At 39.7% G+C, this 24,782-nt stretch overlaps 1 long non-coding RNA gene across 2 annotated transcripts in view; it reads right to left on the reverse strand.

Moving 5' to 3' along the window:
• LOC135424205 (uncharacterized) overlaps positions 1 to 24,782 on the reverse strand; it is a 326,168-nt gene that overhangs the window by 49,172 nt on the left and 252,214 nt on the right. For both annotated transcript variants that reach the window (XR_010435113.1, XR_010435112.1), the window contains exon 3: positions 13,348 to 13,484. This is a non-coding gene — a long non-coding RNA (uncharacterized LOC135424205). The remainder of the gene's footprint in view (positions 1 to 13,347; positions 13,485 to 24,782) is intronic.

A 24,782-nucleotide genomic window follows, 5' to 3' on the forward strand; every position in this document is an offset into this window, starting at 1 on the left:
CTCTGACACTGAAGCACCTCAGGGCTGAAAAAATATTTGTGATGCTAAGGAGTGAAAAGAGGACAATCTCAGTTACTTCCATGTTTTGAAGGGACAGAATGGAATGGAGGACAGTGGAGAATCTGTCCCCTTCCACAGCAGAAGTTTCATTATCACTAAGAGAAAATTTCACATTCTAACAGAATAAATCTTTGACTTGGACAAACTATAGTGGTTCCATCAAATTTGCAAAATGACTTAACCACAGCCTCAGATTTCAAAGTCACAGGCATGCACTGTGGTCACAGAATGTGTCCTTCTGTGTGTCCCTGCTGTAAAGTCTTTCCCAATTTTGTCTTTCAGCAGGTACAAAATATTCTGCCTAGAAATAAATACAGCATGTTGACAGTTGGGTAATCCCACCAAGACCTGGCATTGCAAGTCCCTCAGGGTTAGGCCTGCTGTATTACTATTCTGTACCATTTCTAACCTCTGACCCTTTCCAATTCGAGAAAATGCAACCAAGAAATGAACTTTCCTCTTGTTTATCAGAAATAGCACAAAACACTTGGACCAACATGTGGGAGCATCATGGTGGGACTAGACTGTGACCATACACACAGGGCCAGACTGAGAGCTGTTTGCTGGGAGCTCATATAAATTTCTGTTTGTTGAAGTGGGAGAAGACAACGTTTGGAACGTGGCACTGCCCAAATCTCCCCACAACACAAACGTGCAGTTTGGTGTGAGGGTGGCACGTGGTATCTGAGAGAATCCCCACATTACTTCCAATGCTTTACTACTGCAGCCCTTTCCAATTGATTTTCAGAGCATTGCATAAACATTTTTGCTAAACCAATCAAGCTCCTGGCTCAAACATTCTGTCCTTATTCAGCTGTTCTTCCCTTCTCTTCTTCAGTATGTGGGTCACAGATGCTCAACTCTTTGTGGTTCTGTTACCCATGTGACTGCCTGTAAGCAATGAAACTTAGGATAAAACCTTGGCAGATCCTATTAATACACAAGGTGACAAGAATTCGTGACCTAGAAGAGGATCTATCATTTGCTGGCAAACTCTTCAAAACGACTCATCCTCCTAATGTAGCTCCTCTCTAAGAATAGAGCAGTGCTGAAAACAAGATCTGTCAATTTGCTTCTCCTGCATTCCTGGTACGAGTTTGAAATCCAGAAGCGTGGCTCCCAAAGCACCACTCCATTGCAGCCACCAGGATGGCCACCTCCTTGTGACAGGAACTGAGCATCCACAGGAAAAACTAATGTAAGACACGCTAATAGTGACAATAATGAGCTCAGCTGGCAAAGAACATTTTTGTTCCACATGCTAAGGGCCATCAAATCACATATAACTGCAGGAAAGTGATTGGAATTTATTTCTGAGGAAGTGTTTTAATATTTGACATTAGGAGTTTCTATTATGGTGCTGAAGAAAACATTTTCACTGTCGTAAAAAATGACACTTCTGATGAGAGTCTTTAATTTCCATTCTGTCTGTTTTGTGTTTATCTCCACAAACAGCAGGCACATTGTTCATTCATCCCGTGTTACGTTTTTTCTGAAACATTTTTTCTTGAACAATAAAATGTCTGATAAGGGGGAGAAAAAATTACACTATGGTTTCACTATAGTGTATTGTTGCCCTTGAAGAACAAGAATAAACCTTCCTCCCAGAACTTTGCCATCAAGAGACCCAAGTCATTACAGGAAAAAAACCATGCTGTCCTTATGCAGAAAAAAATATGTTAATTGTATTGCTAAGAATGTTGCTCCTTTTATTACTTTGCAAACACCACCACACAAAATCAAGTTGTTATCTTTTGTGTGAGGCTGGCTCAATTTTTTTTGGAAATTACTACTGGAAAATGTGCAAGATTTCAGGCACTTCATAAGGACAAACAATAATGACATTCCAGACAATTATACTGCCTCCAAATCAATTTGAGATGCTCCTGTCCAAACGGTTTCTAGGATTCTACCCATTGTTGCAGAAACCCAAGCTCCTACAATGACTGCCAATTAAACACACGGTGAGCCAACAGCCTGTCCATCCTCCCTGCACACAGTGTGTCCTGATCACACAGGAACTGAGGCTGGAGCATCACCAAGCACTTGTGGTCTGCATTAACCTTTCACTGACTTCAACAGGTGAGTTGTAGCTCAGAATTTGGCTCCTGGACTCCATATGGGGTAAAGTATCTTACTTTATCATTAATCACCTTCTATCAGTGCTCTAATCCTTCAGCTGCCTAACTCTACTCTTCACCATTTCTGCATTAATTTTGACCAACAGAGTGAAACTGGTGTGAAGAAAAGATACATTATATATACATACACACACACTTGGCTAGGCAAGTACTAAATAATACAATAGTGATTACACGACTACTGATTTTGGAGACACTTTCTCAGGGTAAATTGAGATACCAAAGGTGGAGCTTATCTGTTAGAAGGCAGATATTCTGTCCATCCAAAATACCAGGTGCCTTTGCAAGTGGCTGTCAGAGAACAAAAGTGAACTGCTTTCCCCCAGACTCCTCAGCCCTTTTTAAAGCCTTGGTTTGTGCTTTACTGGTCACTGTCAAGAAGATCAGCCTGAAAAGTTCTCACTCTCAGATTGCAGCAGTGGGAAGTGTTCTGCTCACTCTGCAAGGAGGTGGTGAGAAATATCAGCAGCTCCCAAAAAACACATTTGCAAATTATGGTCTGGCTCTAGTACAGCTCAGGCACAGCAACATTTTCTTGTTGCAGTCCATTTAGCATGACACTGCAAGCTGTAGGAAAACAGGTCTTGAAAGTTCATTATCATCAGGATCCAGCTAAAAAATATTTGGAACAGATCCTGAAATAATTACAAGAGAATGTGAATAATATTACAATCAACAGGAACAGGCTGGTGAAGGATTTCTTTTGTGCTCACCTCTAGAAGAAGAGATATGATCCTTTTCTGAAAAATAACATCAGCCTTCAAAATCTGCCAAATGATATTATGAAAAATTAAATCTGAGATTCTCATTCAGACATTATTAAAGCAAATATATACATCCCTCTCTCTACATGGGAGTCACTGTCTCATTCCCAATGGTGACACTTCTCTGGTACATCGTTTTTCATCTATCTTGACATTGCTCATTGCTTTAAAGATGACTGGCATCTAAAATACAGCCCAGTTAATCTCACTAAATTTTACCCTATCCATTCATCGCACAGCATTGTTTAATGAAATCTGTACTTTTTTTAGCAGCACTGCAAACCCATGACTGATGAAGTCTTATTGGAGTCTTAGCACTGCAACACATGGTGGTGAATGCTAAACAGCGAATAGGTGAGGAGGAGAATGGGATTTTGCTTTTCAGGGGCCACACTCCTGTTTTATTTCCCTGTGAGAACGCAGTCACTGGAAGAAACTGCAGGAGTTTTTCTTTCAGTACAAGCTGGAAGGACCCAGCTCCTGGCTGTGTGAAGCAAACCACATTGGCATAGTGTCAAATGGTGCAGAGAGCCTGATGTCCTTCTGTAACCTCCTATACAGGCTCATAAAATAAAGGCAGAGGACCCCTGAGCCAGCATTCTCTTTTCTGTTTAGTATTGGAGTGGAGAAAGCAACCTTGAGGAGTGGTGAAGGGAGATAGAATTTCCTTTTCTTTGCTGATATTGTATTTTAACCTTGCAATGCTGACTTAGGATGGACTTTTTTAAGGTTCATGATGAGATACTGCTCTGGGTGGTGACAGCATCTGGGGATCATGGCAGAGGGTAAAACCTCTTTCTTCCTCTCCTCTCATCATGCTCTAACCAGAAATTCACAAGTGTGGTTCTTGTTCTCAGGACTGTGCCTATCATTTGATGGTCTGAGAGATAACTAATAAATGTTTGTGATCAGGAATTAATCACTGAAAACACAAACAGTGTTTGACAAATTGGGAAATTATGCAGGGTATTTCCAATGAACAGTGAACAGTGAACAGACAGATAAATGCTGTTGATGGCAAATACTCAACACAAGTTTAACCACAGGAATCAAGGCAAACTACTACCTATCTCATGATATAGTTACTGATTTATGTCATTCTTAAACCTGGGACATGGAGCTATTTATAAACAGCAATTTACTTACCAATTCTAAGAACCAAGACCTATTTGGTCTATTATGAAGTGCTCTTCCTGACTTAGGGTCAGAAATCTATGCATAGGCTCAAATTTATACTGTATTTGTAGGTATATTATATTTGTATATATGTTATTTACTTCCTCTACCATTTTCTTTTAAAAAAAAAGAAAAAAGGAAATTCAGAAAGTGTTCCTGTCATTGCAGTCAAAGACTCAGAAGAATAATAGAAAAGCAAATCTAAGGGAAAAATACAACTGAAGAAAACTGGTCTAAAGGTTCAAATAAGTATTAGCCAAGATGCTTTGCTGTGGTTCAGATGATAAACCAACCTGCAGTGGAGCAGGAAGGAAGTGATGATGGATGCTGTGTCTGCAGTTGGGTCCAGCAGCACTGAGGCTGTTTGGCTTTCTGTCCAGATTGGAGGATGGATGGTTCAATGCTCCATCCACGTGGGGCAGTTCACATCCAGAGCCAGTGAGAGCTCACAGACTGACAGAACTGAACCCTGCCAGGCAGCCAGTGAAAAGCTCTTTTGGACAACACTTTGGAGAGTGACAGCTGGTGTAATCCAGTGGGGTGAGAATGATTTATATCATCTAAAGACCTGGCTCATCATGTTCATAATTTTTGAAAGCATTTACAAGAGCTATCAAACAGTATGGCAGGCCACTGAGCAGGGCTTTGGTGTTCCAAATGCTCTTTCCAGAAGGAAGCAGTAACAGAACATAGAGTGTGATGCATTCACTCCTCAGTAAATATTAACAATTAAAGGTACACTGTGAAGTTTTACTAATTTTTAAAAAATGTATCAGTTCACAACACAATCCATCACTTAAGATCTAAATCCCTTGGCAAGAAATCAATGCAGCATAAGTCATGACCTTGAATACATCAATCTCTTATAAGGAACAGGAGAAATTGTGGTAATACTTGCTTAAATAATTCCAATGCTGTGGTGCACTTTTAAAGCCAGGGGCTCTTGTGCTGAATCCCATAATTAAAGAACAGGCATCTTTTCTTGATCTGGACTTAACTACACACAAAACAGACCGCTGTGTACACTGCAGCCTGGGACTCTGCTCTGCTGATCACTGCAGCCATGGAGCATAAAGAGTAAGCAATGAGAAGGGACCCCCACTCCACCAACACACCTTGGAAAACACACCAGTCTCACTCACCAAAATGCCTCCGAAAGGCAGAGATGGCTCAAAGCCAGGAATGATGTATCAGGGAAAATATAAACAAGTAATGCCTTGTTTTCTTAGTTGTTTCAGCTTAGGGACACAGGTTTTTGTACCCAACATGAAAGAGATACCATGATTTTCCACCCAGTTTATCTGTTTGTTGAGGCATTCAAAAAAACCCCACCTTGTTGAAATCAGTTGCCAACTTCTATCTCCTCATTTTTCCTGCTATGCCCTGTATATCCATACAGGCACTGGCAGGTGCCTCCAAAAGAACTGAGAACAATCAGGCACCTATTCCCACACCAGGCTGAGAGCTGGGGAGTGGTCAGACACTTGTGCCCTTAATTTCAGCAGCAGCACAAACACACTGGCTGAACAAGAAGGGTCAGGCTTGGGGGTTTCAGTTTCCCACGCTGAACTACTTGTTGCCAAGGTATTGTATATCTTCATTCCATGTCCAGCCCTAGGTATCGACAGCTACCTCCACACATTCTGAATGCTTAAGTTGCCCCCTGGCTACGGTAAATGCCAAGGAGGCCCTGCAAGGGCAGCCAAGTGCCACTATCCAGCTGGCTGAAATAGTTTTATTTTAAATAAATTAACTGGTTGCCTTCCACAGAGGCAGGGGAGGGTGGCCACTCGAATGCTCTCTGCCCTCAATCTTTTTGTGTGTGTGTGTTCAGTTTTGGATGGCTGTTCCATGAGACTGCAGTCACTCTGGCTCGATGACAGCTGTACAATAACACAGCTAAATGGATATGGGTATGGATGAAGGATGCCAAGGAGTTAGATTTGTATTTCAGAGGTGGAACTTTTAAGGCCAAATTTGTAAGCTTGAACTGCAAACATTACTGGAAAAAAAAGGAAGATCTTTTTCCAGTAACACTGGGAGAAGGCAAGAAAACACTGCTTGGGAAAGAAGTGGGAACTGGACTTCTGAGGATCTGCAGCTGATCAGTCTGGCAATCCTGAGCACATTACTGGACCTCTGTCTCACACTTCTCTCTAAGTGTTCACACCTACTTGACAAGCGTTACCCTGTGCAGGAAGTTTTGAGTTTCTTAAGTAATGGAGTTTTTATTCGTGCAAAGTAACTTCAACAACTTTATTAGATTTTTTTTCCCCATCTCTGCCAATTGTTGGCTGCCTCTAGTATAGATTCCTTGAATATCTTGAAGAGCTGCTAAAGAGAATCTGGCCATTTGCTGCTCTTGTTATGGTTGTGCATCAGTGATAAACATTCAAAGAGTATTTTATAAATTGTGGCCGTGGAAGGTAATTTTCTACAGTATGGCTGAGATAAAAGGCAATGATGACTATAATGCATTTCTCTAAGTAAATATAAAACATAGCAGCTGTTTTAGTGTTTGGCTTAACTGTTTCCCAACTCCTATTTAGTAACTCCTGCAGCAAAGTTCTGTGTTTCTACTTGGATTAAACCTATATAGGAGGCCTCACCAGAGTGAGTTAATTCTCTCATACATTATTTACACCACAGTGGGTTTTTGGGTTCCTTGATATTTTTTAATTTTTTATTATTTAACACAAGAATATAAGACCTGTCCTAGTGAATAAAAAGAAAACTAAGTTACCTCAGATAAAAATTGGGACACCTTCCAACATTCTTTTTAAAAATTATTTATGAATTTAAATTGAACCCCTTAATATATGCTATTGCCAAGATGAAAAGTTATGCCAGGGGAGATGTCCAGAGACATTCACTCTCCTTTCTCCCCTCTTCTCATAGCACCAGATATATTTCTTTTTCCCCTCGAAGACAGAAATTAATATCACGCACATATAATAATGGAAACAAGAACTAGGATATGAACTGGAGACATTTTGGCCTCCAAACAATAACTTCTCTGGACGAGCTAAATGCCTTTGACTCAGGCAATAGAACATTTCTATCTATAGAGGATAATCATACCCTCCAGCACAAACGATAACAGATGTTATGTGTGAGCTGGGAAAGAAGACAACAGGAAGGTGGACCCATCAAATTACATTACTTCAATACACTGGTTAGCTGTTAGGTTGGAAAAAAAAGGGGCCAAACTCTACACATGATTTGAACTGTGTATTTCTGAAAGTCACAACTCTTGAAGAAGAGGTGGGATTAGTGTTTTGTTAGAGAGGCACTGGCACACACTACTCATTTCCTCCATTGGGCTCCCATCCCTCCATCCCTATTCACAGGGACCCAGTTTTGCAACAAATAATGGCTGAAATACTATTTTTGTAATAGACCTAAAACCTAAATGCCAGTTGGACTGAACTTGAATACAAGCCGAATTTCAACTTAAGTTGCCTAATGTCATGAATTATATTCACTTTTTTTTTTTTTAATCAGGACAGCTAGAAAATAAAGATCTAAACAAATGAAATCAGTTTTAAAAAGTTTTTCAAAAATAAGCTTTACTATTCCTACCCTTTCTCACCCTATAAAGACTATGAGCTGCTAGAAGAAAGAACAGCTACAGCTTGGTTTTATACAGATACAGATTCCAAATCCTGGCACCAAATCCTTAATAATGAAGAAGAATTTTACTTCTGCTTAAAATAGGTTGAAAAGAATTGTTCTGGTTATAGAGTCCTTTCCAAATTCATTTAAAAAAAGAAAAAGTTTCACACAGTCTTATAAAAATACACAGTCCTATCCAGTGGAATGACAGCAGCTGTTTTGTACTTCAGAGGATGGTTGATATTCAAATACAGCATTCTACAGGTTCAAGGATCAAAATTCCCTTCACAGAAGAAATTTACCTGGACAACATGTAGAAAATATTGTGGCAACATTATCAAATTTTGGGGCACATTTTGCCCTCAGTTATACATGTCTGAAACTCATATGGGCCTATGGCTTACTGTGTTCCTTTAAAAATCCACCAAAGAAATCCCTTTATGAATATCTACCACAAATACACTGGTACTGTCAGACCTTTGTGGGAAGGTCTTCATAAATTGTTACACTTAAAGGTTGAGATGTCACCATATCAGTTACCTGTTTATGAACTCATGAGACACCCCCAAGAAAATAAAAGTCTTTCCTTTCTATTTGCTAAGAGGAACAGAGAAAGAGGAAAGGAAGACCATTTTAAAAAAAATCCACATTTTTCAAATAAAAGGAAAAATCAACTAATTCAATTGAAATTCATATTTTTAAAGTCCTCCTTTGTCTTCCTCCTCCTCTCTTTGCTCTTCTGAGCCTCTTAAATAAATCTGCAAGCAGTGTTGAAATGCTATTAAGAACAGGGCAACAGTGTGTTCACTATGAAAGATGAAACAAAAGCAATAAGGCTAAAAAAACGTAGCAAAGAAGCTCCAGGGTAGAGAACTGAAAGAACTTTCAAATGTGAGGTTATTTCAGCACTATAACAGATTGGCTGGAGAGTGTGTGGACTCTTCACCTTTGCAGAGCCTTAAGAACAGGAAAGAAAAACACTTCTCTCAATGGGTGCAGGGTAATTTATTCTGCCATAAGCATTGTCTAAAAAAGACCTCTTGACATCTGTAAAGCTTTCAGGCCCAGAATGTGGCCAAAGATGACATTTGAACCTCTTCCATGAAAACCAATGTCAGCAGTAGTGTCATTTACACCTGACTTTAAAAGCTGAAAGTAACAAAAAGGAGGCCAAGATAATTTCTTCTGGTGTGAATTATGACTGAGTGATTCTGAATTGAAACCTTGACAGCTCTAGGATATACAGAAAAGTGAAAAATAAAATAAAAATCTCTCTGGCCTCCCCAGCACCCCATGGAAAGCAGCTGAGTTTGTCCAGAGAAGTATGTGCAAAGTGCTCAGACACAGAACCTTTCTGTTTAAATATCAAGGAAAACAAAGCTTGCAAGGAAGAAACAAGTCCTTTTAACTTATTCAGATTTTGACACGCTATTTTTTGAAACACTTTCCCTCATCCAAAACAATGCAATTGGATAGGAAAACATGAAAAATTGTATATTAGCCAAGTGAGAATGCTCTTTCTTTTTTTTTCCACTTAAAAATAACTTTCCAGAATGAGATGTATTCCATTTTCTATTAAAACATCTACTATTTGAAAAGGTTAGGCTCAAAACAAAATTCCTCAATATAACTGAAATGTTAAGCTTTTTTTTTTAATCAGAATGCTGTACAGTGGCATCAAAAATAAACTGGTTTTTTTTTCAGAAACTAAGAAAGCTCCTAGGAAGTAGAAAAGCCACTTTATATACAATTCTGCTTTAAAAGGGACAGAATTAAAATCTTATTTTCCCCAAGAGTCTTCAACTTCTATTTGAGGATGTTGCAAATCTAGCAGTTCTCCAATTTTCATCTTTTTTTTTTTTCTAAAATAAATAGGAGAGGATCAGACCTCGATTTCTATCACACAAAACAAGCCTTAGAGAACGCAATACTATTTGCAGGGTAGATATCAGAAACTTTCTGTTTGCATTTGTAATTCTGTACCAGTAGCACCATTTTCACAAAGAATGTGATGGAATACACTGTTCATAACAGAACTCTGGGCTGTTGCCTCAGTGCTACGAGGAATCTCCTCTGGACAAGCCTTACTGATCACTCTGACAAGAATTACAACTCCTAACACTTCCAGGGAAGTCATGACCTTCTAATACCTCAGAAGTGAGGTATTAGATATCCCATCCCTTATTACTTCAATCAAGAATTGTATTTTGACTTGAACATCTTCCACTGATGTAGGGTCAAAAGCTGTGGCAGCAGCAAGCTCTGGCCATGCAGCCTGGCTTGAAACAGAGTTTAATAAGCAGGAACTGCAGAAGAACAAGCTGAAGACACAAAGTTCTGGAGCTGGAGGTTGTAGCAACCTCTGCTTCTTCAGGATGGAGCATTGGGGTCCTACCAGTTTAACACCATTCAGCTCCTGAGTGGGGAGAAGAATGCAGGTATTTTACCATCTTTGTCAGGTGACTCCCCTGGGATGCTACTGGAGATTATTTTGTGGAGAAAATGATTCAGCTCCACTGATGTCCTGCAACTTCGGCAATTTATACCAACAGCATATTTTAGCCACAATTTCTTGCACGTGTTCCTCAAAATGATGAGTTCTGCATTTTTCCAGCTTAAAATAAAAATTATTTGGTTGAATTGCAGAGGCAAGATACCCAGTTGTACACAGGGCTTTCAAATGAGTTTTGCTTGAGTGAGATGTGTAAGGGCCAGTCTCGCTGCATTTCATTCACTTAGAATGCATTTGTTGATCATAATAGATAATTGTGATGCCAGGATTACATCAGTTGTTGCAATTTGGATGGAGTCCACCTCTCCTTTCATGGACTGAAATGTGTGAAATTCAATTGCTCTGGTGAAGTCTTAATTTTATACCAATTTACTTACAAACACTGAAAGGAAAATAAAATTTAAAATGTGCAAAAGATTAAAGCACTCTTGTGCTAATGAGAGCCATCTGCTTATTTCTTTCCTTTTTAAAGCATTTTCAATAGGTGGAAATGAAAGACTTCAGACACATTTTCATGTCTTGAGTTTCAGCAACAAAAAAATAAAAACACAGACTCATCATCTTCAGTCAGAAACTCACACTAAGAAAATAAGCCTCATCCCAGCTTGCCAGTTGCTTCAGGGCCAACTTTAATTGCACTACTGATGTGGAAGTGCTGTTGCCCCCCACCAGGGTTGTTCTCCCTGTCCAGAATGCCCTTGTTTTGCCTGTGTCCCCGTGACTGAATGGCCTGCTCTCATCACAGATGGGTCACTGTGTGTTGCTCAGTATTTAGAGGGTGACCAGTATCAGCTGGGGCACAGCAGCCAGCCCATCTCTCAACTCTTGGCAAGCTGGGGCTCTGCCACTGCAGTCTTGTGGCACCAGTCTTTGGAATGTCATCATCAGTATATTCCAGTGCCAGAAGGTTTGTCCAGAGTAGTCCATATACAGCTTTAATATACAAGCACCATAGCGCACACACACACACACATATACAGAATATAAACCCTCCCATATATATAGAATATACCCCCCCCCCCCAGCACAATCCAGAGGACAATGGTCACATCAGACCATGTTTAAGTGGAACAGAATGAATCCACTGAATACAAAGTCTGGCAGAGGAAAGAAATTGCACATCAGTAGACCACTGGAGCTCTGGCCTACAGAGCAAACTAATATATTAATTGGCAATTCACCACTTCAAACTGTTTTCAAATGCCAACCATACATTAGACATCTATATAGAGAGATTTACTGCACTGTTTGGAATTGCATCACAGTAGATAAATGCTTAACATTCAGCCAAAGGTGTCTCTAATCAGATACATGCTGCAAAATGACATAAGTCTTAGCAATCAACTGATCAAGCAAAAAATTACTAATCTTTTGAGGAGGGGTTATTTTACAGTGATATCAGTCACCTCTTCCTGGTATAATTTAATGAGTAGTGAAAACAGGAGCGATGAGCTGGTGACAACCACCTGGAGAGCTACAAAAGCAATACCATTACTGTGTGAGTTCACTACTTAAACAGCCAGATAGCCAACACTCAGAGAAAAATAAAGACAATTTGAAATGTAATCTCATGTATAGAGGATCTGTTCTATCCCTACTGGATTTTTTTTTTTAATTTTGAAAAACACTGAAGATGGGCAGATTAATGAAGATTTGGGGTCTCTTAAGAATCCTTATGTTTTATAACAGATGATACCTATGTACAACTGGAGTTTTAGACTGTTGACACAAAGTTCCCAATGTCTTGTAATTAGAGCAGCATCTGTGCTCAATGCCCATATGCTGATATTCAGGGAGAATGACTAGAATGTTTCCTGGCCTTTAAAGGCCCATTTCCCACACAAAGCCATTTGGACAGTATCATGATGCTCTCTAAGGACTGACAACACAGTGACATTTTCTAAGGGCTGCATATCAATGTTGGAAGGAGAGAGGGATCCAGGATTCTTGGACAGTGCTTGTCACATGTTATTCACTTGGCTGCAGTCATTGGCTCTTGCCATGTTTGTTAGTATCTACAAAAAACCCCAACTCCCTCCTATAAGGCATGCCAGGGTGTGCTGCAAGCAAACAGCTCACTTCAGTTTACATGCAAATACTGACCTTTGGCATAAGTTTACTCCTGTTGAAAGCTTTGTTGGGACTTGAAGGGCTAAGAGAAAGTTCTGTTTTTAAGAATTACGGTTGAAACAAGAAAGGAAGAAGAGAACATAAGCACACACAAGAAGTCAAGAACCCAGCCCAGGCTGAAATCCACCTTCCCCCAGTGCTGACCCAACAGTTCAACCACGGGACTCTGCCCATGTTTTGCAAATCACAGGTATGAAAAATCAGAGGAGCCAAAGGAAGTATTTTGAAACATATATTTTGACAAGAACTAAACTAGGCAGAGTGTGAAAGACTTGCATTTTGCTGAAGTAGAACCCACATTTGGCCAAACTAAGATTTTACTCCACTGACACTACAGGATATAACCAACTAATAATGATGGATGGATTTGCAGCCGTGGCCCACTGTGTGAGGTGTGAGTGACAAGTGAACAAGCACCTGGGGCAGAAGTCAGATGAATAAAATTACTGAAGTCTTAAAGTATGCAGATTATGAAAATCCCCTCAAATACTTTATACTTGCAGTAACTTTTCACCTTCTATTTTTTTTTCTTCCTTTTATTCAACTTGGCACGAACGGCTGCCTAATAAATTAACACACCCTTGATTTGACAAGCTTTTCCCCAGTTGCATTACAATGTCAAGTACCAGGGCCACTGCCTTCAGCATAGCCTTGACCATTTGTCATTTTCTTATAATTAATTACAGCTGTCTCAACCAAGGCTGTACAGAAATGATAAGACTATTATGCAGCTTTCAACCTCCGTTGTCTATGGGATTTTCACTCTCTTCATTGTTCTCCAGGGGGCCACTGTCCAGTGTTTTGGATATGAAATTAATTTTATCTTTAATAGGAATCCAAAGCCCATTTTCTTGCATAACTTAAACTTCTTTTTTTAATTCATATTTTGTTAATGGCTCATGTGGTAAAGAATGCAACATATTCTGGCCTCAGAACATGCAGTACTTACCCCTGCTGTTCTGGATCACCACTGACTTGAGTCACACTCCAGAATTTTAAGCTTGCAGAACACGTTGGTATTTCAAAACTTGCTTCTTATCTGAACCAGAATACTTTTCTCCTTTAGGGTTCCCATGCAAGAGACATCTAAGAAAAAAAAAAAAGTCTGTGTTGGAAATTTTGTAATCTAATGTTTTCTTATGAATTTCATGGTACATGTTGCAGTTGGTCATATCTATTACTTTTACATCATCTCATGAGACAGATATCTAAACTTCTGCCAATTATGGAGTTAAAGAATGTCAAACAGGACATTCCCTTAGTACTTTAGCAAGACCCTTTCATTTCCTTCTAAAAAATCTGTCACATATCTTTATTTTTTTTTGTCCAACATTATTTTCATATCTGGACAGATTTTTCAGGGTAAGTTTTACCATATCATTATCCTGGATTTTTTAATTACGAGATACTGTTTGTATTACAAGAACCTTTGCCAGCCCCAGCCAAGACTGAAGTCACAGTCACCTGAATCAAACCCTCCCCTAAAGATCTTGAGATTTACACAAAGCAGACAAAAGGCAAAAAGTGAAAAAATATCACACATTGGGAAAAAGAGAAGCAGACCTGGGAAGAGAAACCAAGTCTCTCTGACTTTGTTTCAGTGTTCAGCCTACCAATCCAAACCCTCAGTCATGACCTTCACCAAAAGAACACCCACCAGCCAAGTTTCCAGCAGCACAGGGCATCATCACCTTTCCTTTTCTCAAACTGTGCCACGCTTTGAACACTTTGTGCATGAACTTTCCGTGCACTACTTCGAGAAATAAGATTTCTTTTACTTTTATTGCACAATTAGGTAAATTGGGCAGATGTTCTACTTTATTTTCCCACTCTTTACTGCTGGCATCTATCTGTGTCATTCCTCACTAGCCCGCTCCTTTCAGCTTCCCACGTTGCTCACCAGTGTTACTAATTGTTCTATTTTTGCTTCAATGGCCACAGTTATTGATCGGGCACGGGGGGAATTTCTGATCGGCTCCTGCAGCAACACAAACACCAAACCTGCCAGGGAAGGTGTTTCTCCCTCTGGATTGTGTCCTGACCTACATAAGTCAGGGCAAATGGGTTCAAGGTCCACACCTATTTTTACTCCAGCACAACTTGCCCTTGTCTCTACTTTGCAAGGGCAGATGATAAATTCCTGATACTTTCACAACAGGGTGTGGATACATCTGCTTCATTATTAGGTACCCCAAATAAATCAAAATCTGGCTATTTTCAGTACAATATTTATTTCCAGATGCATTTATAAGACTATAAATATACTTCTATGCGTGTTATAAATAGAATTTTAAAGATAACACATTTAAGACATCTCTCCCTATTTCGGGAAAGCTTCATTTAAAAAAAAAAAAAGGTAAACACTTAACTGAAACTTAACAACTAACCTCAGGAAAATATTACAGCTATTCAACAAAACTATGAAGATATCAGCATTTATAATTCTCTCCCTGAACAAGTTATCTTAATTGCATTATAAGACTTCTGGCCAAGTAACATATACCATTTTCCATGAGAGCTTGTAAATGCTTTTGGCTTTGTCCCTAAATATTCCAATGAAAGTCTTTTCATTTGTGGATGAAAAGACAAAACCAAATGATGCCAAATATTCAATTTTCAATGAGAAAAATCTAGCTTTTATCTAACAAATTATATTCTCAACTTTTCAGTGAGGAAGTTGGGTATTTAAAAAAAAAAAGCAGAAATCTTCATCATAAGTTCTGATTTGAAAAGCTGATTCTTATAAAAAAAATATTTCCCAGTAGAAGTTAAAGAGGTGAGAGACCTCTATTAAGAAAGAACAGATATAGCAACAGACACTATTGGGACCTGAGATCTTATGTGATCTATGGTGGCAAAGAATTTTTTATTAAGTTCATTAAGTTGGTCTCCTTGCCCAATTGCTTCTTACAAGTTTTTTTTTTGCTATATAAAAGTAAAAGAGGTAACTCAAGAACTCTGCAGTGCCAAAACTCCTTGACCTGCCCAAGTTTTTTCCAGGCACTCTCCCATCAGGGCTTCATTCCACACAGAGGAGACTTCCATTTTTCTGAAGTCCTGCTTCCCCCAGGTATTACATTTGATGGTTTGTCTTCTGGGTAGAAGCATCGCCCTGTATTATAAAGGCAAAAAAATTCTGCTACCATTTAATTTATTGGCAAAACTTTACTGGCTTCCTTTGCAAGAAATCAACCCTTTTACATTTAACTTTGCACAATTCGCCTGTCAACAGAGTCACTTTTCTTCTGTGTGTCACTGGATATTTACCTTTTGTCTTAAATCCCCATTCCACCTATTCTCACTAATCTCTCTCACATGAGACTCCCTGTGAGACTTCAGGCAGTTTGCATATACTTAATAAAACCTTCCTCACTAATTAATCCATTGTTCTGTCAATATCTTGGAAAACTGACTGAAAGTTCAAAGCAAAAACTGTTTATATTTTTATCTAAGATTGTCTCTCCTGCTGCACATTTTCTGTGTGCATACTATTTACCATGTCAAAGAATGCCTCCACCTTTAAAAGAAACACAATATCAAGATAGACAGGCATGGTTTACTCTCAGAGACACCTGCTATTATTCAGCATCTCCAAGGGCAAGTAATTTCAGTCTTAAGGAACAGCTAAGCCTGACACCAAATCAGAGTTGCTAGTGGTTACAGAAGCACTTTCAGAATAAACTGCTGTTCTCCTTCAGTTGCCAAATTGTTACTAATTCAACCATTGAATAATGCAACTTTTAATCTTATATAGTGTGTGAAAATGACCTGCTAAAAAGAGCTGTTCTTGAAAGGAATGGCCTGTCCATCATACACACACACAAACCCATCATATACAAATCACATGAACAGTTTTGATAACAAAAACACATCCAGCAGGACATTCAGGGCTTTCTCTGGTTCTGTATCTGGCTAATGGATGACTCAATAAAGAGAAGCACCATGTCAAGGGGACTAAACCCTCCTTAGAAACTGGAAAAAGTGCAAATTATGCTGATCTCGGTTTAAGGTCAACTCCCTGAGGCTTGGAAAGATCTCTGCAGCTCAAAAGCTACTGGTCTGGTCTCCTTTCTAAGAAGGTACTTCAGGTTGTTGCTTTCATCTCCATCTTCAAGGCAACTCCTTTAATGCAGGTGCTCTTCTGCATATCTAATGCTCCTCCTCTATTGTGGGGTTCAGTGGTGCTCTGAACTATGACAGGATAAAGGCTTTTGGTTCTTTACCACCAAAATAGCTTTCCTTGGAACTAATGGTGGTACAGACTCCACAATTAAAATAAAATAAAATTAAAAAAAAAAAACTAAAAAACCTGACTGAGGTGCCAGCCCCACTTTTTTTCAAAACTAAGCAATGAGTGACATCCAGACAATTCAACTTGTCAGAAAACAAAAGTGAAAAGTTCCTCTGGTGCCGCCTCTTGTCTAGTACTCCAGAATTCCAGAGCTGAGGGCTCTCTCTAGATTTTCCTCAAGTGCTGCTTGAAGCTTCACCCCTTACTCCTGGAAAAACCCCTTTTTAGCATTCCAAATTCCACTGCCTCTTTGGTGCTTTGATCCTTCAAACATTTGTGTGCTGTTATGTTTCTCTGTAGCCACTGCTCAGCCAAACTCGATGTACTTTGTTCCTTTAATGTTCCCTTTTATACGAGTCCCCACAGCTCACTCTTCCCCCTGAACTACCTCCAGCATCCAATACCTCTTTCTGAATTCCAGAAATCTGACAATGCTCGTGTTGGATTCTGTCTCCTGCAGTCAAGAACATTCTGTACTGAGTTTTTCTTGAGATTTAAACCATTTCTACGAACGTACTCTGAAAGTTTTATCTCCCATACGTCTTTTTTGGTGCCAAACCACAGCTGTGGGTGAGAGGGAAGCAGTGATATGGAGTTACTTTAAATATCTGGTCTAGACGGGTTAGAGGCGCATGGAAGTCTCGGAGGGGAATGGGACTGGGTGGACAACACAGGAGTAGGTGCAATTCTGATCTGTGCCAGTGCATCTCAAACACACCCCTCTGGTCCTGGAGTCAATGAACAGTTTATTTTATTTGCACAATTGCAAATAAAGACATTTGGTCCCAATGGCTAATTCCCTTTTTTTCCCAGCTCTAGGGATGGCATGATTTTGTCAAGAATCTCCATCTCTTCATATTCCCATAGAATCACATCTGGTCAGCCATAATTTTTAATAAGATGTGTCCAGAAGATTAACATGCTGATTCCACATCATCACAGTGATGTGAAATTTCAAGAACAGTCTGTTCTGCCAAATTTCACATTGAAGTTATTTTTGAAAACTCCAAAATGCTTCTTCCAAAAGTCTTCTAGCGAAATTTTTACAATTTTCTTTGAAAATATTTTGGCTCTAGCTTTCATTTACTCCTTTCTTTATATTTTTCTTTTTAAGCAAGAAAACATCAAAGTGAAATTTTTTAAAACAAAGCCTCAACTCAGAAGAAGTTTACATTTCCTCAATGCAGCTTTAGAGAAAAGTTTAAATCAGCCATTTTCACCCTAAAAAAAAAAAAAAATCCCATTTTCATTCTGCTTCACGTAGCATCTCTATGGACAATGCCATAAACAGCATGTATGCCTAACCTATAATTTTTTTCCTCCACTAGCATCTGCCAATTTGGTAAATTATAACGGAGCAAACAAATGTATTTGTCACAGCTATAATAAGATGTATCCATGGTACCTACATTGTTTGATTGTTATTAGAGAATGAGAAATTCTAATGCTGGATTAACACTTCTCTTGTCTGATTGAACAATCTACATTATATTTATTTCTGCTAACTCTGATTGAAAGTATAATGAGAGCTATGAGAATTATTCTGCTTGTTGTTCTACTGACGCTCCCACTAACCTGTGCAGTCAATAAATTAGCTGATGCACTAAAGCACTTTGCTGATACACAATGGCAGTAATTTCAGTAGGGCTGAAAAATCAAAGATATTTAATGACAGATATAATTATAGCCAACACTTTGTAAGGTTTCTTTTAAATAATGTTAAGCTAAAAAAAAAAAAACCACCAGAGAACAAAATGCTTGAATACAGTGACAGACAAACATCACAAAAAACCTTCGAGACAAAACAAGAATGTAAACAACCAAAAAGAGAAATTTATTCTCCTACTCACTAAACCTGTCTGGGACAGAATCATGTATTTGAGTCATGGCACAGACATTTTTCCTTCAGAGACTGAACCTGAAATGTATTTCTTCCTTTGTGCCCAAATTCCAGTGAGATCCAGTTTAGAAAATAAAAGTTCATTTAACTCTCATGAATGAACTGAAAGACAAACAAAACCTTTTCCCTCCAGAGAAGCCATTAGATTTTGGGAATTTTTAGTCTTAGGAAAGGTGTGCTAGAGATGAATAAAATGACAACCAGGTTTTCGAGGGCTCAAGTTTTCTTCACCCCTTTGCTCCCAGTGAGATCTTCCAGCTGTGTAACCACGAAACAAATATGTCTTTGCTTCAGTTAGGTGTGGGGGACGACCCTTTCCAAAAATGTGGCTTTACTCAGTTTTAAAGGGCACTGAAGACGTCTTTTTGTCGCTTTCTTTCATTTTACACCTCTTTCAAGGGACAGTGGAAACATCAAGTACTAAATAGAAACAGTGCCACAATCTGTAAGCAGGATGCAGCAGAAAGAAATGCTATATTTGATAAACTAGTAAGAGTGAATTGGTCTCAGACATTTTACATGGAGCCTATTCTGGCTAAATTTTTATGAGCTGATGCCTTGCACTTCAAACAGGAGAAACAAAAAGACTGCAGAGCCACAGCTTGGTCAAGCATTACATTTCAAAACAACTGTTTCCTTGAGGGTAACTATGTAAGTACCTTTTTTTTTTTTTTATTTTGGAGACAAGGGTTATTCAGTTAAAGAACTGCATAATGTAAATGAAAGATGAGGGAATTCTGCATGAAAAGGTAAACCTTGACACCACACACCAACAGCTGGCATAAACTGCCTTGCCTCCAGGGGAGATAATAGCTGTTAGGACTAACATTTGAATTTCACCCTTGGAAAAATAAGACAGTTGTATTTGTTTTCAGTGACTCAATATTAAATAAGATTCTTTTCTCTTCATATATTACAAAATCTGGCTGTATATTTTATTTCAGAGATTCAGCCACAACCAACACAGAGGACTATTTGTCTCAGCACTGTGACAGGTACGAAATCTGAAGTTTCCTTGTTTCTAATAATGATACAAAAAACTTACAGGAATAAAACGCAGTAAGAGTGAAGTTATACACGTAAGGTCATGCACCCACAAGTGCATCTGTGGAAATATTTGTGTGAAGAAAGTAAGAGATGAGGAAATCAGTCAGAGCATCACAAATTACCTTAACTTCGTCATCTAACGACACAAAATATCCGTGAACTTTGAAGACAAGCACGACTGGGCATGAAGTTAACCCAAATAAACTAATTTTACAGCTAGAGCAAAATTCCAAAGGCAGTAGTCTATTTATATCCAATGAATTAGCTGTTATTTTTGTAAAAGGATACAGAATATTTAAAAAAAAAAATCCAAAAAATATCTATTTCAGTTGCTACTAACACACTCTTTCTGTCCCAGGAAAGCTAATGTCAAATTTTGGAAGCCTCAAATATATGCTGTCAAGTTGCTTATTTTGGAATTATGCAAAGAAAGTGTCTGCTAAAATAATAATTAAAAAAAGAAGCGCAACTGCACAGTTTCACCCAGAATAGATCTCAACATGCTCTATTCACAACTCTCTGTAGGAATACAGAAGAGGAAGGAAGGAAGGAAGGAAAGTAATTGCTATTTAATTATATCATAAAGACATCAGCTGACACTGCCAGCAAACGTGCCATCCCACCTACAATTTCCAACGGGGGCACCTATGGAGCTCACAGAAGCCTGGACCACAAACAGAGGAGTCCAGTTCAGGATTCTCACACCCCAGAGCCCAAAATCCCAAACCACACATTATTTATCCCCCTACCTCATGCCCAGACATTTCCAGGCTGTAGGCTCACTCAGGCTCTTGAGCATTAGCAGGAAACCACCTGACTTCGATTATACCCCTAATTTCTGCAGCTCTCCCCATCTCTGCACCTGCCTCATTCCTGGCTTTCCTTTGATTTTTGGCAGGTGCTACCCCAAGCATTTAAGGGTGCTCCAGCATAAACCAACTGCAGATGTTAAAAGGACAGCAGAAAATAGACTGAAAGCTCACAACATGATGTAAAATGCTCCCTATGGAATTAAAGCAAAATCCAGAGGATGAGCTATGAAAATATCCTGCCAAAACCCAACATCCACAGCAAAACTCACCTGCTAGGGGGAAGCAGGGACCTTGACAAATGTAGCGGACACTGTCCTGGCATTTTTTCCACACTATTTCCATGAGGGGCCTTCCTCGATTTGAAGCTGTGTGAGAACACTGAGAGCACTTGGTGTGTTCAGCTGGAGAAAAGGAGATTGAGGGGAGACTTCATTGCAGTTACAACTTCCTCATGAGGGGTAGAGACTGATCCCTGCTCTATGGGGACCAGAGACAGGACCCCAGGGAATGGTCTGGAGTTGTGGCAGGGCAGGGTTTAGGTCAGATATTAGAAAAAAGGTTCTTCCCCCAGAGGGTGGTTGGACACTGACCAGGCTCCCCAGGGCAGTGGGCAGAGCACCAAGGCTGCCAGAGCTCAGGGAGCATTGGAATATCCTCTCAGGCACAGGGGGTGACTCTTGGGGATGGTCCTGTGCAGGGCTGAGGGTTGGACTCAGTGAACCTTGTGGGTCCCTTCCAGCTTGGCACATCCTGGGATTCTGTGTAACGCAACCTGCTCGAAGAGCTGCTCAGGGCACCACAGCCCAGACACCCCCAGGAGCTACTCCTGCTCCTGCTGCACCTGATGTTCAGCCCTGGGGGGGTAACAGAGACCCACTGGATTTCTGTTTCATACAAAGGCTCCTGTGTGTTGTGCTGCCCCTCAGTAAACCTCAGTTTGCAGATTCTCTGTGTTCTCCTCGTGCTCTGAACCCGCCGGTGTCTGAGGGGGCCCAGCCCACGCCCAGGGTGTCCCCCCCCGGCTCTGCTGCAGAGCTGAAGCCTTGTTTTCCTGATGGAGGCTCCGTGTGTCTGGGAGAGCTGCGTGAAGGTGACTGTGACACAGTCAGGCTGTGCTGGCTCCTCTGATGTCCTGCAGCATCTTCTGCTTGGCACAGTGCTCGTCTCATTCCTTCTGCATCCACTGTCTACATAATAAAAGTTTTTCCCCCCTTTTTTTTTTAATCCGGAGGCACAGGGGTGTTTTTTACTACATCTCTGAGTGCATCTTAATACAGAAGTGATATTCATTTCCATTCAGCTGTATCAGAATATGTTTCCTGTAGATTTGGGGCTGTAGAATGCAGATAGAGTTCTGTATGAAGATCAGGCTCCATATCTGAGCCTTGGCAGTGCCTTAAGTGATCCACTAAATAAGCAGAGCAGTGAGCTTCAAACAGCAGGTCTGCAGCACCAACAGTTTCTACACTGCTGGGCTTCCACCAAGAGCTCACCAGCATTCCACTGAGTATTCCGACAGGCACATGTTATCTTCCCTCATTTCCAACAATTAAACCCTATTAGAATAAATCAGAAAAGCATCAAATATTTTTCTAAAGTCACTGGCCTGTGGAGCAACTTCTTTAGCCCCCGTGGGGAAGCCATTCCTTTTCCTGTGTCAGGGGAAACCATACACACAAAAAAGGAGAGATCGGGTTATCATACACACACCCAGGATTCCCAGACACACCCTGGCCTGTTCCAGCTTTTGTTTGGGGATTGCTGCAGGCACATTGGATGGCAACTCATTCCATTGGTTTGTGGCAGATGTGCAGTTTTCTCCTCTATTCCCTTCATTCAGCTCGAGAGGGTTGTAAAAAAAGAAAAGCTAACCTGTCTTCCTTACTGCAGATTCTTTCCTTGCAAGACCCAGTCCAGATCCTTGGATCATTGATCCGCTTTTCTGAATGGCAGAGGTATGAGACAAACAGTCTCATACTCTGCTGGGATGTGTGGGATGAAACAGCACTTGCTCCTCATCCTGCTGCTGTGGGGAAACAGGAAGAAGACAATGAACAAATTAAAGGAATTAGACTTCAGGAGTGCTGAGGCTTTCCACATTTGAGGATGCTGCTAACCTTGCATATTTTGATTTTACAGCCTTGAGGTTTGTATCAGGATCTCTTAGAAGAGGATTTGAGTTTGAAGCTTCAGGTCAGGCACAAACCACAGAGAGTTCTGTACCTGAGGTGAACACTCCTCCTGTCTCTGCACCATTTTTCATCACACAACTCACAGCCCAGGACTGTGGTGTTGGTTTTGATTCAGCTCACACAAACACATTCAGACCAGAACATTCCAAATCACCAGCTTTCAAGTGGAGCCAAATAGAAAATGCAATGCAAGCAATGAAAAGCAGCTCAGGCTTTTTTATACTCCAACTTATGCAAATGGTTTGATAAAGTTCTTGTGAATTCACCCATTTTGTGGTTTGTTTTTGGAATTTTTGCATTCCTCTCAGAAAAAAGCTATCAGTAATGGATAATGCCACCATTTCCCCTTTAAAATATGCCTCCATAATGAAAGAACTTGGATCCTCCAATCAAAAACATTATGTTTATAGGCCTCTTTCTACCCAGGCTTCACCATGTGAGAAGATAAGGATGTGGGATTGAACTCCCTTTCATTTTGTATAATAGTCAATAATGGCTAATCACATATTGCATTTTTACTTGGGGGAAATGATCTCATTATATCAGTTTTTGATCCCCCATGATTCTTGAGACTCAGTAAATGGGAAGGTTTCCAAGTGAGTAACTGCATTCTTGATGAAACTGATTTCTTTTTATATAATCCCATAAAAGATATCTCTCCTCATATTAGTTGGTGAGTGCTATGTAATATACAGTGTTTCATCATTAGCCAGCCTAAATGGACATTCATTGGATTAACATTATAATGTTTAAATTTCTCCTGCAAAATAATACATTAGAGATTATTGCTGTAGTTTTTGCTCCAAGGCACTACTGCTGGTAATCAAAATCTCATTAAAAGGAATTCATATATTCTGTAGCCCAAAGGATCTCAGTTTCATTCCTTCCCCTGTCCCTGTGCCTCCCATGCACTGATTTATGTGGGTGTTTTACCTAAGGAAAAACTGTCCAATTTGGCTCTTTTAAGAGCAGGTGTCAAAGGTACAAACAGAATTAGACATCAAGTTGTTTACATACCTTTGAAAAAAAATCTCACTTCTCTTTTTGCCAATTTAAGTCAAACATTTAAAGTAATGAGAACTTTTTTAGCACACACTGCTCTGATGTATGGTCAGATAATAAAATCCTTTGACATTATAATCTATTTAACTAGAAGGAAACATAACTTTACAGGGATATCTGGCCCTGTAACTAACTCCTTATCTTCTGGTTTTGCCTCTCCTCTTTGACTACATTTCTTTCAAGCAGCTGATTACTTTTAAACTGAACACAGTGGTTACTGGAACCAAATTCCATTGAAATGAGATGTGAAGTCTTCTGGATTTTACAGAGAGTGGCATTTGCCTGTCACCAAGCAGAAAAAATAGAGGATGTTTTCCACCATTTTTTTTAATTGAACATCAAGATTATAATGAGAATATCAGTATTGTTTATTTTTTAGGAAAACCAATCTGGTACAAAGACACCAAAGCACTGGCTTTTTCAAGTACAATTTTTCTACCTTTCTCTACATCACCAAGGTGAGAGGGTTCTCCCAGGGCAGCCTGAATTATTTGGTAGCACTTTATGGAAGATTACATGATGAGCTACTTTCACTGGGGACATGGTTTATGCTGTCAATCTAAAGACACAAAAAGTGCTAAAAGCTATAATTGCCTTGGTGTGATCCTTGAGAAATGAAGTTCCTGAACCTCTTCATATTGACAGCGAAGTCACAGGTGGAGCCTGAGGGAAGACAAAACTCAAATGGGTCCAGAACTCAAGCTGTGTTCTCAACCCCTGCTTTAACAACACCTGTCCTCTTTACTCGGGATAGTATCTTAATATTTTAGTCCACATTGCTAATTCACAGCCCACCTTAGAGAACTTGTTGGCTCTGCATCTGGTAGATCTTGTGTCCAGAGATCGTTGCTTCCTTCAGTCAATCCCAGGGCACAGCCCAATTTGAACATGATTCAAACAAACAAACAAACAAGTCTAACTAGCTCTTTGCTTCAATTTTGAATTCTGTCAGCTGTGTATTAGTATCCAAACCCAGCAGATACAAGATGCTGAGGTTCCCTAGGAACCCCCCCTAGGTCATTTTACAAATTGATTACCTCAAACACAATTTCAACAACAGATTTATTGTACTTATTTCTT

Source organism: Pseudopipra pipra, chromosome 18, assembly GCF_036250125.1.
Source record: "Pseudopipra pipra isolate bDixPip1 chromosome 18, bDixPip1.hap1, whole genome shotgun sequence".
NCBI lineage: Eukaryota > Metazoa > Chordata > Aves > Passeriformes > Pipridae > Pseudopipra > Pseudopipra pipra.